Source organism: Pinus tabuliformis, chromosome 6 (assembly GCF_031772625.1).
Source record: "Pinus tabuliformis cultivar Carrire ecotype Pingquan chromosome 6, CPIR1, whole genome shotgun sequence".
NCBI classification, from domain to species: Eukaryota; Viridiplantae; Streptophyta; class Pinopsida; order Pinales; family Pinaceae; genus Pinus; species Pinus tabuliformis.
Window position 1 is genome coordinate 778,788,892 of NC_142292.1, and position 20,375 is coordinate 778,809,266.

The 20,375-nt window shown below is 35.7% G+C and overlaps 1 pseudogene; it reads left to right on the forward strand.

The window, feature by feature from the left end:
• The first annotated feature begins 11,746 nt into the window (after positions 1 to 11,746).
• LOC149261043 (desmethylxanthohumol 6'-O-methyltransferase-like) lies at positions 11,747 to 19,964 on the forward strand (annotated as a pseudogene).
• The last annotated feature ends 411 nt before the right edge of the window (positions 19,965 to 20,375 follow it).

The following is a 20,375-nucleotide window of genomic DNA, read 5'->3' on the forward strand; positions in this document are numbered from 1 at the left end:
GATTGCACCCAGTTTTCCATGTTTCATGTTTAAAGAAGGTTATAGGCGACAAGCTCCCAGTTCAAACAATATTGCCAGAACTTGATGAGGAAGGAAAAATTATATTGGAACCAGAAGCAGTCACAGAAACAAGAACTCGACAGCTACGAAATCAATCAATTTCGGAGTATCTTATGAAGTGGAAGAACTTATCCACTGAAGATTCCACATGGGAGGATGAGAATTTTATACAGAAGCATCCATAACTACTCAAGCATTGAGGACAACACTTTTTTGAAGGAGAGGGGCATGTTGGGTCCCTATAATACTAGTGATTACCCCATTACTCTTGTAGTTGTATCCCTTATTAATATTGTTGTGCCCCTGTTGTCCTCATATTGTTATTACTGTGCCCCATAGAATCCCTCTATTTCTATTTTTGTGGCTATATATTATTATTGTTAGGTCGGCTGGGTTATATTGTGACTCTTTAGACTCCTATATATAGAAAGGAGGTTTTGTCATTTGAATCATCGAAGAATTGTTCATTTATGTAATGTAAAGGAGGTTGCCCCCTCGAAGAGGCTGAATTCTAAGGCGTTGTTCTATCTTTTCTATATTTTTCTTGAGCTAGTTTCATAACACAACCACAATAGGAAATGTGGTTAATCACGCACACAACCACATTAGGAAATGTGGATGATATATGACAAAGGCTTATATCAATTGCACAACCATATTAATAAATATGGTTGAAAACTCCAGGCACAACCACAATAGTAAATGTGTTTAATCAACAAATGACAAACACATAATGTTACTACAAATATGGTTCCAAAGGGTATAACTTTAGAGATTTGGGATATGGTAGTTAAGCCAATAGAAATCTCAATAAATAATGACATGACATAATAATAGTTATTGTGAAAGCCTTTAAACAACATGACCAACAAGGAATTTTAACTAACATGAGAAACTAGGAATTCTATAACCATAAGATACAATATCTATTCCCCGAATCAAATAACAATGTATTCATTATCACATTATCACAAATGTATATATTTCTATAAAAAATATTAAGTGTGTTTATACCAATATATGCAGCTCCAAATAACCATTTAACCATTTGTTTTTTCATCTTATTATTATTCAATGCATAGCCAACAAGTTTCACATCTATTTTGTGTTTGAAACAAGCTTGGTTGGTTGGTTAAAATACTAAAGGATGGTGGACTTTTTCTATAGTTGTCAAGCCATTATAAATATCAACCAGCAATAAGATAATGTTATTGAATGCATCACGATTTCTCTTCCATAATTTGGTTACAGTAAGTTTTGCATACATAATTATGAGAATAAAAATATCAACCATGCTTAGCATGGCATACATATTAGTTCTTCCACAATACTTTAAATTTTATGAACAATTAGAGGAATTTTATGATCATAGACACAATGACCATTTCTAGGTCAAGTGACAATAGTGTTTTCATGTGCACATATTAACAAATATATTGTATTAAATAGTAATGGTACTGAATGTTGAATGTGCCACTAGATAAGGTAGGTTTTCAACTATTTTTCTATGATATTAATGAAAAATATTTTATATATGATATAAATCAAAGTGATACAAAGAAGCTTATTTGGGTGAGATGTCAACCTAAGGTAGACTTGGGCTATTTTAGTCCAAGCAATAGAAATATCAACAAATAACAACATAATGTTATCCAACACATCACCCACCAATTTATCATATGTCCTTGGATTATAAACAACCTCAACTAGATAAAACATTGAAGGAGGATAGACTTAGGCTATGTCAATCAAGCACATAGAGGTCTTACTTGACAAATGTATCATGGATTTTAAGACAATCTCAAAAACTTTATTTCAAACTATTGTATGCATTTCAACAATTTTTTCACAATCTATTTATATTCAATACACAATAAAGAAGCTTTCCATCCATTCTTAATAATGATATAATAAAAAATAAACATTCAAAAAATATAATAAGCAACCTTTTCCTTCATTTTCTAGTGGCAATGAGATGGAAAGAGTGTAGTATGCTAAAAGTCAACTTCTCTTTTACATAAACAATGAGATAATGTATTTGTTTCTATCACAAGAGTGCAATAGAACAATAGGGATTAAATATTACTACTTTTTGTATGCAATGATAACATTCTCAATTAAAATTGTAAAATATCCATGTAGGAAAAAAAACATTAAAGTTGAGCCAATGTTTAACTAATATCATTTTGGTATTGTTGGAAATATGTTTATGTTAATTTTTAGAGTGACTTATTCATAGTGGCTTGACCTTGTTTAGAAATATCTTATCAAATTCATTCATAAAGGAAGTTTTAAAATTGTAAAATAAAGAGTCAATATATTATAGTTTTTGGGGGTTTAAGTGGAAGGGATTCTTGATCTATAGGTATTAGTGTAGTATAAAAAGTGTATTTGGTAAAAGTAGAGGTTATTTTTATTAGAAATATGTAACTAGTAACTCAACCCACAACTGTTATCAGGCTCCAGAGCTTTTGTCAAACCAAGGATCCAGGACTAGTAACTCAACCCACCAAGGGCTCCTAAGGGTTTGTCCAACCAAGGCTCCAGGACTAGTAACTCAACCCAAGCTATTACAAGGCTTCCAGAGCATTTTTCGAAGGCTCCAGGAACTAATAACTTAACCCACAACTAAATGAATATGAGAACCAACCAGAAAACAAATGTAAAACCCACAACACCATGGCTATCCAAGAAATGGTAAGGCTAGGAAAAATCATTGCCAATCCAGGCAATCCTCCATGCCAATGACAGATCAAATCCAAATAATCACATGCATATGCCATAAATGCCAAAAATAGCAATGCAATCATACATGCAACTCGGTACCTACAAGGAAAACCCACTGTAGTTGTTGATCCTGGTGACCTTTTGCACTTTCCTACTTTTCTTTGCCTTCTTGCTCCAAATCCCAAGTATGCCACACTCCTCCAAGAGTGCTCTAAGAAAACTCTAAGTGTCCAAGAGTATGAGAGAGAGAGAGAGAGAGAGCTCCAAAACTGAACTATCAAAAGTTTGAATTGACAAAAGCCATGAATTGATACTCATAAACCTTTTTATGAATGTGGCCTCTATTTTCTTTGATTTTCCATTATTTTCCTTCTTATCTCTCCTCACATGAAACCTGTGACCTTTCACCTTCCATTTCTCCTAATTTCCATTATTTTCATAAATAAAATGCCAATTAGTGCCACTTTTCCTTTCCAAAGCCTTTGTCACTTCCTTTGCCAATTTCCATAGCCATTAATTAATCACAAGTGATCCCCATCACTATGTTTTTTTGCCCAACATTCAGCTTGGAATACATGTCCCATGAGCATGGTTATTATTTTTTCATTTATTTTTATTACATGGATTTTTTACCAAGGTTGTTACGATCGTAATTGTAGATGAGCAAGCAATGGTAAAGTTTCTTCATGCAGATATATTCACTAGGTTCAAGAAATCTTGGGAAATAGTTACTGACAAAGGAGATTAGTTCACTTAAAGGCTTCTTAAATATTTAATGGAGGCATATAGGATCAAGAACAATGTCAAAACACCATACCCTTTGTAGGAAAATGGACAAATGGAAGGGAGAAATAAAATTCTTGAGGCTATTATCACCATGACTATAGACTACACCTCAAGGATTGGGTTGGTCAACTTACTAAAGCTTTTTGGGCCTAGTGGACTACATGGAGGACTACTATCGACTGCACTTTGTATGAATTAGTGTATGGGAAGAGATTAATTTTTCTAATTGCAGCATGGATCCAAATACTCAAAATAATAGTACAACTTGGAATGTATCTATGTGAATCTTAAAGGAGAGGCTCTTATAGGTCAACATATTGGATGAGCTCTGTCAAGTTTCCTTACACCAGAAATTAGTGATATAGCACTAGATAGATCGGTAGTATGACAAGTTCATTAAGAAGAAGAAATTTAAAGCTAGAGGCTAGGATTTTTTATTTGACTCCAATTTTAAGGATTTTTTATGTGTTCAATGGCTTCGACCCTATGAGATAAAAATTATATATGATAATGGAGCCATAAAAATGCATACAATTGATAAAGAGATATTTCCCCTAGTGGAATAAGGACATAGACTTTGGTTATATCACAAACTCCTCTCAAAGGAATCCTTCTTGAGGAAAATTAGTATTGGATGGCTAGATAGCAACCCAAATATTGTCTGTAAAGGATAGATCCTTGTGGGGTAAATCATTCCCACATCTTGTTCTGTTCAAAAAAATTGTAATAAAATCCATGTATAAAATCCCTTATGGTCATAACTTAGGCACATGTCATGTGAAAACTAGCCTAGGATGGTGCATGTCACTTTAAAAGAGAGAGAGAGTTTAAAATAGATGATTCTTCTGCCAATGATATTCATGAACTAATCTTATTTTTAGAATATGTGGGGGAGAAAGCCATTACTATTGCAACTATATTGCTAAAAATATATTGTAACTCTGTTGTTGTGACATTGTTGCTACAACTCTTTTGCTGCAATTCAAGTTCTACAATTCTATTGCTACAACTCACATTGTTTCAACTCCTTTACCATGGCTCTATTGCTATAATTCCATTGTTGCAATTCAATTTCTGTAACTCAGATACTGTAACTTCACTACTACAATTCCACTAATTAATTCGGGTGGAAACAACACCTCGTAGGAAATCATGGATTAATCAACCTACAAATCTAACACAACAACTCAAGTGTATCAACTCTGGAGTGTCACAAACTACAATTCTCCAACTCACAGTGTTGCAACTCAAGGCATGATGCAACTCTCATGCTAGTGAGGATTCTATTTGTCTTTTTTAGGCCAACTCCATAGCACAATAAATGTGCAAAATATAAATGGCTTTGCCTTGAACCTAGAATAAGTGACCACTCATGGTAAGATACAAGGTATGTCTCTTGATCACATATTTAATTATTTTTATTTCACATGAATATCTTGACCAATGATTTGAATGCATGCATCCATGATATTTTCCATAAATTAATGACATCATCCCACTATAAGATAATCATTCCTTGACATCATTAGAAACTGCAATGCTAATCCCCCCACCAAACTATTCATTTCACTGTGTAGTTGTAGAATAAACTAAACTCCGACAAAAAATTAAACTAGGAAGATAATTGAATAAAAGAGAGCCTATAGAGACATTGTTATTCCAAGCATATAACCTCATCTAGAATTCTTTTTAGAAAATGGGATGGATTGAATATGTTCAAAGGATTAGGGGATATGATGACGATGTGGTGCTGGATTTTCCATGAACCTCAGAGACAATAGGTAAAACATAATGGGAATAGTGATGCATGTGAATGAAGCTATGATTATTCAGGTTATATGTATCCCTCAATTCGAAGAATAATGGTACTTTAGAAGAAGGTCAAAACTAGAGATCATGGATCTATTCCCTAATTTAGGTGAGGGATTGGTCAAAAAAGGTATAATATTTCACAACAGATCATTGTCATACCCTTAAGGAGATGTATTCATTGTTGTGTAGATATATTTCATCTATGAAGACTATCATGGATAGTTTACTTATAGCACTTAACGTTGTTGAACCACCTGAGGAACAACAAGTTATTTAACATGTTGTTCTTCCTTTGACAAGAAATCCAAACCATGACCACACTTTTTCATAATTTTGGCCTCTCCAAATATGCCCTCTCACATCATGGCCTCATAAATTTACTAGTTTAGTATGCATTAAACATTGAATTCCAAGTCTGGAGTGATGTAGCAAGGGTTTCTATTAAAGACGCAGTTATTGCAAATTTTCTTGAAGTTGTAGTTGTTGTAGCTTGACCTCTAGGGAGTCTTGTTGTAAATCTTGAGAGTCATACTGGAACTATGGAGGCTATAACTACAACAACTATGAATGTTAAAATTGTTTTCACTCTTGAAAATGAATAAAACCGTGTTTCCACTCTCCTGGAGGAAGAAATCAAAGTTTCTGCAACTATCGTGAAAGAGGAATACCCTACTACAAGTTCATAGTGAGAAGAGGACATTCATGACAGTGATGTAAATATATTTTGAAGCAAGGTTGTAACAAAGAGGTTGAGGTGTATATAAATAGAAATACATATGTAGCGACCCCCAAGAGGAAGAGAACAAGATACATTACATAGTCGATTGAAGTTGCTGCAACTCAAGTAGAACAGGAAGAAACTCATATTGTCACACAAGAACCGTCAAGGGTGGAAGAAGAATTTGTTATATCACAAGAAGAAGTTCTTATCATCACACAAGAACTAATGAAGGTGATGAAGGAAGAATAGGGATTTGAGAAACCAAAGTTGGAGATCACAATTAAAGAAGACCTTCTTGTCACATAAGAACACACAAGGGGAGACACAAAAGAGGAACTTGTTAGTACACAATAACAAAGAATAGGAGAAATAGAATAAGGCCTTGCTTCAAATATAGAAGTTGACATGGAACAACATGGAGAAGAAGAAGCTACAACATCAAGCACACCAAGAGAAGCACAAAAAATTGATGTCTCACTAGAACTAAGGAAAAAATTTAAGGTTAGGAAGTAGTAGAAAATAGTAGGTATTCTTTCCTTGATGCGCTTGTATACAAGGAACATAATACTTGGAGAGAAAAATAAAAAACTTCTTACCACAATTACAATGTTGAAGAGTGAGAAGAAGTAAAGTAGTCCCTTTGAAAAATTAGAATGTTTTGCTCAAATTGGATGTGTCATTTCTATTAAGGAAATAGGGGAACCTCTTCCAAAGGAAAATGAAATATCCCAAGAAGAACCACGTGAGAAAGAAACCCTAAGAAAGGATGTCCAAATAGAGAAAACAAGAAATAAGATAATAGAATTTGTCATTCAGATATATCTTGTTGAGACGGAAGACCATGAAGTTCAAGTAAAACTCACAGATGAGTGGGAGAAAGCTAAAGAAGGCAGGTGAATGGGATATCGGTTGCTTATGAGGAGAAGGTAATGCCCCTCGTGGAACATCAACAGGTTGTCAAAAACCTTTGAGATAGATGGGCCACATATCGGCTAAGTAGTTGGAAATTCGCATGACCAAATGAGAGTAGTGGAAGAAGAGAATGGATGAATATTTTGAGAAGTCTAACAAGCTACAAAAATATGTGGATAAAATGGAAGTTTAGAAGATCTAGCTTGGATTATTGGTGGAGGTTACAGTTAGCTATATAGTCTCTTCTCCTATGCATTGTATGTACATGTAGGAGAAGTATTTCATGTTCTAGAGAAAAACTCTCATGATTTCCAAGCCCTATGAAATCACCTCTCCAAATACATTAATAGATGATTATTATGCATGCACCAATGAAAATAAAAACCTATTGTGCAAGCTCTATAAACACAAAATTCTATTACATCATAACACTATGAAACTCTAACCATTTTTAAGATATTTATTTATCTAAATAAAGAAATATTTATATCAGCATTTCAAACATATAAAACATTACTCTTATATATCATAATGTATGGTCAACTTACATTTCAATTATATCTTATTAATAAAATATGACCCTTTATTTCTATTTATTATAATATATAAATAAAACTTTAATTTTAAACGTCTTTATATAAATTAATAATTAAATATTTTAAAAAAAATAAAATATCTTTTATCTTTTATAATATATAAATGAATTCAAAACTTTTATATATAAATAGATAATATTATTTAAAAAATTAAAATAATCTAATATACTTTTGATTTATAATTTAAATATTAAAAACAAAATAGTTAAAAATAAAATTTTACAAAAATTATAATATTACTTTCTTTATATATATATATCACATAATTTACCAAAAACATTCAATTTCATAATCAACTTCCAAACCGGCTCTATCATTTTCTAAAAAAATTATGAGCCAAATAATTCCACTTTTAAAAAAATATATGAAACATAATTTATCCAAAACCTTTAATTTAATAATTAATTTAAAAACAACCTCAATCTTTCTGGCTTCTTTTCGCATCAAAGAAAAAGAAGAATATAATCCACTTCACATTTATAAAAAATGGTTGTAGAAAAAATTATCTAAATATATATATATATAGATAAACCATGACTAGAACCAAGCCACTAGGAACCATGTATTAGGCATGCATTATAATGGGGGTTAATAATATTTTAGTTTGCAGCATAATAATTAACGTTATTTTGAGTTTTTACAACTTTCCTTTATCAAAAACTCCGGGACAAGGTTTTCTCCTTGTAGAAATTTGTCACCTAACATATTTTTGAAGGAGTCTACAAAATACAGACCATCCCAAAAGATATAGTGGTTCGGGTTTCCACAAACAGTAGCATTCGAAGAACCACATTGACTTCTCCCTTCATAATTATATCTTCCAGCTTCTCCAGAGCAAGCTTTCGATGGGTGCTTCACACCTATAACATTAAGCATATTTAGTCAGTGACTTGCGAAAAAAACATGTAGTATTCCTATCAACTTATTTAGCCAATTAATTTTCCCAAAAAGGATATATATATAGATGTATATATTAAAGATGTGGTAACATCTATCTTCAAATTATAGTTTTTCTATTAGTATATATAAATGATGTTGCTGAGGCCTAACAGGTTTTTCACAATTTTAAATTAGAATGGTTAATTATACCACCGATACCATAATATTTGATTATATGTATACTGCTTCATAATTATGTTGCGAAGTTAATTTTGTATATAGTTAGATGTATAAAGATATTAATAATATGTCAATATAAAATTAATAAAATGCGGTTGGATTTGGATTTAAAATTGAAAAATAAAAAAAAAAAATAATAATAATAATAATAATTTGTAATTAATAATATATTTTTTTGTTTATTAGTTTTTGTTTTACTATGGATTATAGTATTCATTTTGTAGTCAAAATGTGTTGATTTTGCATTAGTTTGTTGTGTTTTACAATTTTAAGTTTTTAAGGAAATGCATAATATAACTATTTTTGGTAAATTCAAAAATAATTTTCTAGAAAAAATTATAATTTTTTATTGGTTGAGAGAGGTCTGTTGGGACATAATTCCCCTACTGGAAGGCGTTTTATTTTCGATATTTCTTGATGTCTAACAATTCATTTAAAAAAAAAAAAAAAAAAAAACTAATTTTGTTAGTAGTCATTCCATTGGTCAATGCTCCGACACTAACTTTGTTATGCTACTTCTTTCTCCAATGATGTCAAAACTGACACACTTGCATGTCCTTTAAGTAGATGGGGGTTGAATAAATCTGTAATTAATATTATTATATTTCACACTTGCATGTCCTTTACATAGGTTAGGGGTTGAACAAATCTGTAATTAATATTATTATATTTCATTATGTGGAGCTTTCTCTATATTGAATTCCTCCACACGATCATTGTGATCACTACGTGTTGTTCTCTTAATTTCTTCACACATTCGTAAGCATTTAGACAATTCTACAAAAACCAATTGCAATGAAAGCAAGGTGGAAATAACTCTTAATTTCTTCACACATTGGTAAGCATTTGGACAATTCTACACAAGCCAATTACAATTATAGAAGTAATGAGTAATTCTCTGGACTTAAATTCTCTAATTTACTATTTTTTTTTATTATAGTTTAGGGAACATAAAAACCATACACTATACTTCTCTCCCATAGCAATTTTGAATTTATATATAACTAACCAAACGCAGCATCCTACAAACAAAAACGCTCAAAAAAATATTTATTAAAAACTTCTCCATAAAAAATTAAAAAATAGTTAGAGGTACAGTGAGTTCTATAAATATATAGATGTGCTCATGCATAGAAAATTAATTTGTAAACAAAATGAACTTATATATATGGACATGAACAATTCCTTCCTTCTTGCAAAAATAGGAAAGATTCGCTCAGATAACCCTTAATCAACAAACTATTATAGCTTTTTCTATAGCACTCAAATAACAAACAAATAGCGACTCAGTGTATTCATGACATGGTGTCATGTTGTATGCAAAAGCTACCAACGGTCTTTCCCGCAACTTACATGTGGCCAACCAAATTTGATTCCTCTTTCATTATGTATCTCATAACATTGCTACGGGTTGTGGGTTTTTTTAGTAAGAAAAAAACGCGGATCGTTTTTTTAATTATATCAAAGAAAGGATTTTTTTTTAATTATATCAAAGAAAAGATGGTATATATATTTAGATTGGATATATACAATGCATATATATTTGAACCAACAGTATATAGTCTGCCCCTGCGAGAGAAAACATATAGTTTTATCTGTATCTAATTAAAACATTATATAAAGGTATAGTAACAGTAGAAAACTTTTACATCCCTCGAGTATGGATCCATGTCTTATAATACCAAATTTATCAGTCCATCATTGCATCATATTTAGCAAATACAAAATGCATATCTAAACATCAAAAGAAAAAACTATTCTGGGAGTGGTAAAATACCAGCAGTCCAAACTTAATATATCATATCTGAGAGGAAACTATCAGGTAGAACACTAGCATTTAGTATGGTGTCACCCATCGTTATTTTAATGTGCATTTCGTCCAGAATATCCAGTAATCTTTGTTTAGACATCTTGTTAGCATTTTGATTAAACTCCCTGCAGAATAGTTGGGTTCTTAAAAGGCTCCCATAGGGTCTCAATTTGTCTGAGTCATCCATGTAGTTGTGGTTGTGGGGATGTCTAGGAAAGTAGTGAACTAAAGTAGTCACCATAATGCCATAACCTCCACCTTCATATTAGTACCTCTGCCAGCTACCCAATGAACCCATAATTCTTGTTCCTTTGATATAATGATCTAGAATCTACAACCACATATGCCCCCTTGAACTGCTCCATCAAAAAACCCACCAATCTTCCTATTTCACAACCTCATAAGGATATTGTTGGTTACTGCAGAAGTATACCAACCAAGTATACGATCTATCACATAAGTCACATTTCCATTTGCTATCTCCGTATTCCCCAAAAAAAAAAAAAAAAGAAGATAAAAGAGATGTTTAGCACATAAGTCACATTTCCATTTGCTATCTCCATATTTCCCAAAAAAAAAAAAAAAAAAATAAAGAGTGTTCCTCCACTAGGAGTTGTTAACTCCACCGGTTCAGACGATCAATGATATTATCAAACAAATTTATAAGGAAACCAGTCAATGACATACAGTTTCTTATCACCTCATCACAATTTCATAAACCTCAATCATAAAGCCTAACACTCAGCCTTCACTCTCTAGTTAACATGAGAAACTGTGTATAAACATTTAATAAATTTTAATAATACATGGTTAATATACTATTATAAATAATTACACTTTAAATTTTATATGATGATTGTATGACCTTGTAACCATTTAAAATGAATCATTTAAAATTTTTGAGTTTAGATTTTAGTTTACAACTTTTTACAATTTTCTACTTTTCCAAACATAAAATTATTGAAAATACAACTTTTTCTAAAAATAAATTATATGTATCGTATTTTATAAATGATAAATATTTTTTTTAAATGATTTTGTAACAACTTGTAAAATAAGCTTCTATTAGTTTTTAACCTTCTAAAATGGACTATAAAAAAAACCACTAGCAATCACCACTTCTAGTCTTTTAAATAGAGTAACCTTTCTCCTCTCTAATCTAATCTGAAGCGCAATCCTGTTTTACTTTGGGAGTCTGGTAGGATGGACGGGAAAGAGTATAAGGCGCAGGCCCCTCCTCCTCCCCCTTACAATTTAATCTTTTCGTTCGCTCCTGCCCTCGCTCTCAAATCTGCTGTGCTCCTCAAAATTCCAGATATCATTGCGAGCGCAGGCCCCGATCCCGATTCATCTCTTTCCCTTCGCCAAATAGCTGCGCGCCTCCCTACTCAAACTCCCCATCTTGATTATCTTTCCCGCATTCTCAGATACCTCTCCACTCTCGGCATTTTCATTGAATCTCAAGTGTCTTCTAACCCTCTTGATTTTCATTATGGGCTTACACAGACTGCCAATGTTACTTTCTCAGCGAGAATGAGAATAATCCCTGCAGTATGGTGCGTCTCCTTCTGATGCAAACCCACGAGAAATTAATGGCGCCATGGCACCATTTTCATGAGTGTGTGCTCCAAGGCGAAGGGTGCAAGGGAGCTTTCACGAAGGCCCATGGGAAAGATTTATGGACTTGTTGTATGTTAAATTGTAATTTCAACAGCGCAGGGTGGTTTTTGGAAAACCACCGTGGTCTCCCCGCACCACCTTTCGCAGAAAGCGGTTTCCGTAGCGGGGGTGCCGCCGCAATCAGGGCGCGCCACGCGTCCCATGTACGAGCGCCGAAACCGCCCTCTCCCCGGCCGCTAAAGGTCGTGCTGGTTGCGGAAGAGTGGTGTGCGAATTGCGTTGGATCGGGTCTGCAGGCTCAGATCTCCGCGAAGCTGCGCGGAGTTTAACGATCAGGCCCAATGAATGAGGTGGCGACACGTGGCACCGAAGTGACGTCAGCCGACCCCGCCCGTGTCAAAATGAAATTTTTTTTTGTGTCGTTTTGTGGTTGACCGCCGTGGAGGAAAAGTAATGGTTTTTATGGGTTTTACGTGGAATTAGGTGGCGGCCCGTTTAATGTGGTTATGGGGCATTCGTCCTATATTTTTTTATATGTTTTTTTATATGGTCATGTAAGCTAGCGTGTGTCAGTGGACCTGGTTGTAGTGTGTATTGTGCCTGCGCACGCAAAAAGGTTTTAGTGTGTGAGTGTGGTGGCTGCGCTCGATTGCGCATGTAAAAAAATTTTAACGCACAGCAGTGCGAAAGAAGCTGAAAAAAACAGGGAAAATAACACTGTGAAGTGTGCGCGGGTTGTTCACAGAGAACAGGGAAAACAATGTTGCATTGTGCCTGCGAGCTGTAGTATTGTTCATGAAGAACAAAGGGTGTGCCTGAGCGGCAGTATAGTTCATGAAGAACAGATGGTGAAGAGCCTGCGCGCTGGAGTTTTTATGAAGAACAGAGAAGTTGTGCCTGTGCAATAGTTGCATGAAGAACAGGCAAATGAATGCACAGAAGAAAGCACAGCAGTGCTGGAAACATAACAGAGGCAAACTGTTATGTATTGTTGACCATAAAGAAAACACAGGAATAGCTTGGAGCTGTTTTGTAACACCCACAGCAGTGGAAGACCAGAAATGAGGAGACAGAGTTTCTCCAGTGAATCCCTCTCTGCGCAGAGGATGAAGTTTGTAACAGTTTTGTTTTTAAATCAATAGAAAATGTTTTTATGGCTGTGTAATGAACTGTTATGAGTATATTTGTTTTAAAAGCTTCCCTGTGCAAAGGTCCTGGAACAAAGGAAACAGAGCATTGGCTCTGTGATCTCTGTTTGTATGGTTTTGGTATTTTCCCATTCAAAAATACCCAACAGTGGTATCAGAGCTAGTCTAGGCTCAAAGAAGCTGAAGGAAGGACTCTTGTTGCAGCAGTGAGGGCTCTCCAGCAGCGTGAAGCCACAGCCAAAAGGGTTAAGGTATTTCTCAAAGCTTTCCTTTGTGTTACTTTTATAGAAACAGTCAGTGATTAAAAAAAAACACAGTCAAGTATTTAAAGCCTAGATAAGAATGGCGAGGTCAAATAAGAAAGCCTCCAAGCCTGCTAAAAATGTGTCTCCCTCCTCTACTAAAATAGAAGGCAATCTATTTGAATACATTTTATTTGAAACCCCAAAGTTTGATGGAAACTTTGATGTATGGGAAATAAAGATGAGGGCTTTCCTAATGTCTGAGGGGATTGAAGTCTGGGAGTCAGTGATTGATGACAGCAAGATGGATAAAGAATCCATGGAGTATGATGCACAAGCAGCAAAGACTATCTTGGATGGACTGCCTGATTCTGTGAAGAGGAATCTAGGAAAATATACATCAGCAAAGGATATATGGGACAGACTGCATGACCTTCATGCAAAGGGAGCACTGACCATGACAATGAGTCAAGAAGAAACTTATGAACCCATCATAGAAGCTGAGAATGAAAAGCTTGACCTCATCAAGCTTCAGGCAAAAGAAAGGGATGAAGAGCTTGCCAAGCTTAAGGAGCTTGACCAATGCAAGAAGAAACATCATGAAGAAGTCATATCCATGACAAATCAGCTGAATAGTGCAAAGAAGCAGGCAGATGTCTTGACAAGTCAACTTGAACAAAGACACAAGAGAGTGAATAAGCTTGTAGAAGAGATTGGACAGTACAAGGTAGAGGTCTCCTCCCTTAAGTCTGAACTACAAAAAGCCAGGAAGCAGGCACAAGGAGCTGAAAAGAAAATGAAGAGCAGTCAAGCAAAAGATGAAGAAATATCCAAAATGAAGACAGATATTATCTCCTTCAAAATAGTAGCAGCTGAAGCTACTCGTAGCAAGGAAGAAACTGAGGAAAAACTAGCAAAGAAAAGTAATGAATGTGAAAAGTTAGAAGAAGAGATTGTCCTCCTCAGGAAGAAGGTTGAAGGGATGAACAAGATCATGAAGAGCTCTCAAGCTTTGGATGACATGCTCAGCTATCACAGATCTCCATCTGATAAATCAGGACTTGGGTATGTAGGTGAACCCTCAAACAAGGATGAGGATGCTTTAAGCAAAGGAGATATGAAGAAACCAGAAAGAGATGGTGATGCTCCTAGTTCCAGCAAAGGCAAGGAGAAAAATGAAGGCTGCAATAGAAGAAATCCTCCTCCAAGCAGAAAACCAGCTCCAAGAAGAAATGTAGCTGATGTCAAGGAGGCAAGATGCAATGGTTATCAGCAAAGGATCTCAAGGCAGCAAGGCTTCAGAAGTGCATCAAGAAAACCTCCATCTCCCAGGTACCAAAGTTCATTTTATGGTTGTTGTTATTCATGTTCAAACTTTGGTCATATGGCAAAAGACTGTAGAGCCTTTCATAAAGATAGATGTTGTGGTCTTCGACAACCTCCAAGAAACAATTTTAGAATAAATCATGAAATGTCATTCATGAAAAATGTAGAATGTTTTAAGTGTCATAACATTTGGCATATGGCACGAGATTGTAACTTGACATGGGCTCTTACACAACCTAGACCCATGCAAAAGAAGAAAGTTACACAAGTATGGAGAAGGAAGGAAAGGCAATTTGAAAACCCCTTAAACTCCCCAGTGGATCTAAATTTGTTTTGAGAAGAGTCTGCTAAAAGAAGACAAGCACACATTAAAGGGGAGCTTGTAATTTTTACTTGCTGAACTGTATTAACAGTCACTCCTTGATGAAGATTTTTTTTATAAGGGAAAAATATGAAGTTAAATCTGCCATAAAAGCAGAGAAGAAAAAGGGGCAGCGCTCAAATGTAAAGAGCAGCAGCGCAAGAAGAAAAATGCAAAGCAAGGAGACCCGCACAGAAGTGGGAAGGCAGAACATAGAACAGCAGCAGCATGGAATTTTTTTGTTATGGAGCACATGCATTGAAATGCATAGCAATGGAAGGTAGTTTCCTTCTATGTAATGTGAGAGAACATACTCACAGCAGAGTGAGTACAATACACAGTAGTAAAAAATGTAATGTTTTTCTTCATATGCAATGCAGCATGCAAAGAAATGCATAAAGAAAAACAGGGACAGCAGATTTTTAATGCACATGGGTGAATGAGAATGTGTGTGGCAGCAGAAAATCGAAAGGAACTGCACAGCAGTGCATTGTGTAAAAAAAATGAATGAAGACTAAGATTGTGTGAAGCAAGGGTGTAAAAAGGAACAGGGGCAGCCCGTGTTAACAGGAGTTAGTGTATGGACACACAGCAATATGATGAAACAAAAGGCAGCCACAATGCAAATTGCAGAGGCAACGCAGCAGCAAATAAAAACCCAGGGATGACAGTCTATGGTTATGGGTATGGACAGCAGTGAATATGAAAAATGCAGCAGCAAGAAGTTATGGACAGCAGCATGATGGCAAGAAGGAGAAGCACACAGCAATGCAAATAAGAAAATGCAGCAACATGAAGTTTTGTTGAAGAAATGAAAGGTAATAGACAGCAGCACATGTAAAAAAAAAAAAATCTTTACAGCAGTAAATGTAAGCGTAGTGAATGTGTTGTTCATTGAATTGAAATGCAATATATGCAACAGCAATGAATGTAAGAAATATTTACACACAGCAGTGTAAATTTGTAAGTTGGGACAGTGTAATTGTTCTAGAAAAGACAGAGTATTTTGTCTTTGAAAAGTGCACAAGCAGTGCAAGTGTAGACACAGCAGTGTGGGGTAGACACAGTAAAGAAGATGGCACAACAGTGCAGCAAAGAATATGCAGCAGCATAAAAGAACATTGTAATGCGTTTGCACACACAGCAGTGCAATGATTGTTTGTTTTGGAACTGCATTTGAAGCAGTCATTCGGTGAATCCCTCTGTTGAGAGGAAGATGCTCTTTAGCATAGTTTGGTAAATCCCTCTGTTAAGAGGAAGATGTTTTTTATAACAGGTGAATCCCTCTGTCATGAGGAAGGTGCTCTTCAGCACATTGTAATGGTGAATCCCTCTGTCAAGAGGAAGGTGCTCTTAAGCACAGTCACATGGTGAATCCCTCTGTCATGAGGAAGGTGCTCTTAAGCACAGTTTCAGGTTAATCCCTCTATTAAGAGGAAGACAACTTTGTTTGTTTGTGAACTGCATCAGAAGCAGTTGGTGAATCCCTCTATGTGAGGAAGATATCTTTGTAACAGCAATACTGAGGAATCCCTCTACGAGAGAAAGTGTTTGGGTATGTCCTAATGCCCAGCAGTTGAAATTAAAGGGGAGTGTTAAATTGTAATTTCAACAGCGCAGAGTGGTTTTCGGAAAACCACCGTGGTCTCCCCGCACCACCTTTCGCCGAAAGCGGTTTCCGTAGCGGGGGTGCCGCCGCAATCAGGGCGCGCCACGCGTCCCATGTACGAGCGCCGAAACCGCCCTCTCCCCGGCCGCTAAAGGTCGTGCTGGTTGCGGAAGAGTGGTGTGCGAATTGCGTTGGATCGGGTCTGCAGGCTCAGATCTCCGCGAAGCTGCACGGAGTTTAACGATCGGGCCCAACGAATGAGGTGGCGACACGTGGCACCGAAGTGACGTCAGCCGACCCCGCCCGCGTCAAAATGAAATTTTTTTTGTGTCATTTTGTGGTTGACCGCCGTGGAGGAAAAGTAATGGTTTTTATGGGTTTTACGTGGAATTAGGTGGCGGCCCATTTAATGTGGTTATGGGGCATTCGTCCTATATTTTTTTATATGTTTTTTTATATGGTCATGTAAGCTAGCGTGTGTCAGTGGACCTGGTTGTAGTGTGTATTGTGCCTGCGCACGCAAAAAGGTTTTAGTGTGTGAGTGTGGTGGCTGCGCTCGATTGCGCATGTAAAAAAATTTTAACGCACAGCAGTGCGAAAGAAGCTGAAAAAAACAGGGAAAATAACACTGTGAAGTGTGCGCGGGTTGTTCACAGAGAACAGGGAAAACAATGTTGCATTGTGCCTGCGAGCTGTAGTATTGTTCATGAAGAACAAAGGGTGTGCCTGAGCGGCAGTATAGTTCATGAAGAACAGATGGTGAAGAGCCTGCGCGCTGGAGTTTTTATGAAGAACAGAGAAGTTGTGCCTGTGCAATAGTTGCATGAAGAACAGGCAAATGAATGCACAGAAGAAAGCACAGCAGTGCTGGAAACATAACAGAGGCAAACTGTTATGTATTGTTGACCATAAAGAAAACACAGGAATAGCTTGGAGCTGTTTTGTAACACCCACAACAGTGGAAGACCAGAAATGAGGAGACAGAGTTTCTCCAGTGAATCCCTCTCTGCGCAGAGGATGAAGTTTGTAACAGTTTTGTTTTTAAATCAATAGAAAAAGTTTTTATGGCTGTGTAATGAACTGTTATGAGTATATTTGTTTTAAAAGCTTCCCTGTGCAAAGGTCCTGGAACAAAGGAAACAGAGCATTGGCTCTGTGATGTCTGTTTGTATGGTTTTGGTATTTTCCCATTCAAAAATACCCAACATTGTAAAAAATACCCAACATTGTAAAGACGATCCAGATCTGAACACCGTCATGAATAATGCCATGGCCTCATTTACCAATATTGTGATGATACCCTTTCTAATTAGATTCTACGAGGGTTTGAAGTGTGGAGAGAAGTTGAGGGTTGTGGATGTGGGTGGTGGAAAAGGAGCGCTCATAGCTCAGATCGTGAAGGCTTATCCCCACATCGATGGGATTAACTTTGATCTTCCCCATGTGATTGCAACTGCTCCATCTATTTCAGGTGAGGTATCATGTAGATCTTTCTTATATATCACTCGTTTAGTTTTAGGGTTAGCTGCATAACCAGTTTTTGAGTAGTTTTTTAGGTTAACGATTATATTTTTATCATTTTTTTTTCTTTAAAGATGTATAGAGTATTAACTTTAACCTTAATGGATTTTGTTACGTTCGAATACAAAGATAATGCTGTGGCCCAAAATCTTTGATGTTTGAGTCGCACTGGCGTGTGTGGGTAACAGTAAGCTTGAAACCGAACCCTGATATACCACTCTCGACTCTCAAGCGCTACATTTTTACTTTTAGAATCCAAAGCCATCTTAGGTGTGGCCAGAATTTTGCGTTCGTGATTCTTCCATGAACGAAAGGATTCTTCTGACTGACCATCTTTATTCCTCCTACAAAGTTTCGTTATTGATACAAGAAATAAAATGAAATGCAAGGCGGTTCAACGACAGAAAGCAAATAACTCTAACATGCATTACAGCCGGAAGCAGTAGCAGTTGCTATGCATCATCCATAATAAATTCTTTGGAACTCGGTTTTTATTTTCTCTAGGCAAGTAATATGTTACATACCTGTAACGAGGATTGCAAGTAGAAATAATAAATTTCCCAAGGTTGATGTGGCGATTGCTTCTAACATGCCGCTCGCATAGGTGAAGTGGCTGTCCTGACCAGACTTCTGTTCATCGCCCAGACTCACACCACTGGCGCATAAGAAGGCGCCCATCCAGTGATTGCCAACGGCGCCCATGTTCGGGGATCGATCCTCGGCCTCGCCCCTTTCCAAACGTCTAATGCCTCTGCCTGTGCATGTTCCAATCCACACAATCCACTCCAAAAAATACCAGAAAAGTATTTAACAATATAACTAGAAATTGTCGATCTAAAAAAGCTATGAACAATATAACTAGATATTATTAATATTATGAAATATTTGTAATATTGAAGCAATGAGGTTTTGTATATTGTGGATCTAAGCTGAGCTGTGCTGATATGTTGGCTTATTAAATCTAAAAGGGTGAGATGTTTCATTTGTTATTGTGGATATTATTGTGCATTTGTTCAAACCAGGATTATTATTAACTTATATTATGTTTGTGATACTACTTAGAAATGTCGAAAAACATCTTCAGATTTTATTTTTTATTTTTTTATTAGTGAGCCTCTTATTATGTTGAATATTTTGCACTTTATAGATGTACAACACGTGGGTAGTGACATGTTTCACAGCGCACCTTCTAGAGATGTCATCTTCATGAAGGTAATTAATTCTCCACAAAGAAAGAGCGACTAGCATTCCAAATGCATCATGGTCTGATTTTGTGGGGGTGCTTGGATTGGCAGCAAATACTCCGTGACTGGGACGATGAACGATGCGCAAAAATTCTTGAGAATTGTCACAGAGCTCTGCCTGAGAATGGCAGACTCGTAGTGGTTGAGATCGGGGTGTCACATGATGAGCAAAACCAAGTCAACACGTTGAAGTGGTGGCAAGTTTGAATATGCTAGCGCATACTAAGGGAAACGAAAGGAACGAGCAACAGTGGAGGACATTATTTGAAAGCTCAGGCTTCTGTACACTAAAAATTGTTGGGCTACTTGGAAATACACATTTTAGTGTTTTAGAGGCTACCAAGGCCTAACTTCACTGATATGGTGGATAATGTTGAATGACAGTTTCGATTTCATAGAAATGGTTACTCTTAGAGTTTTTAAAGTCAGAGACCATGCTTTGATTTGGTGTTGGTGTTCTACAGATCCATTCATAATATACTCGAAGGTGGTTTTAGTGATCAGTAGTTAAGTTGGTAGACGTAGTATTAGAAAAGGATTTTTTTTATTCTAAATTAGTTATTAATAATTATTTTTGTTCTTTGTTTTTAATTAAATTTATTAATTTAAAAAATGTTATTTAGACAATTGTCATATAAATTGAGTTATGATTTTTTATTTATGATTTTTGTGCTTGTGATATTGATAAGCCATAAGTCATGATATTTACCTATAATGTTGTAACAAATCCTATTTACATATTAGTATAGGAAAATCATGTG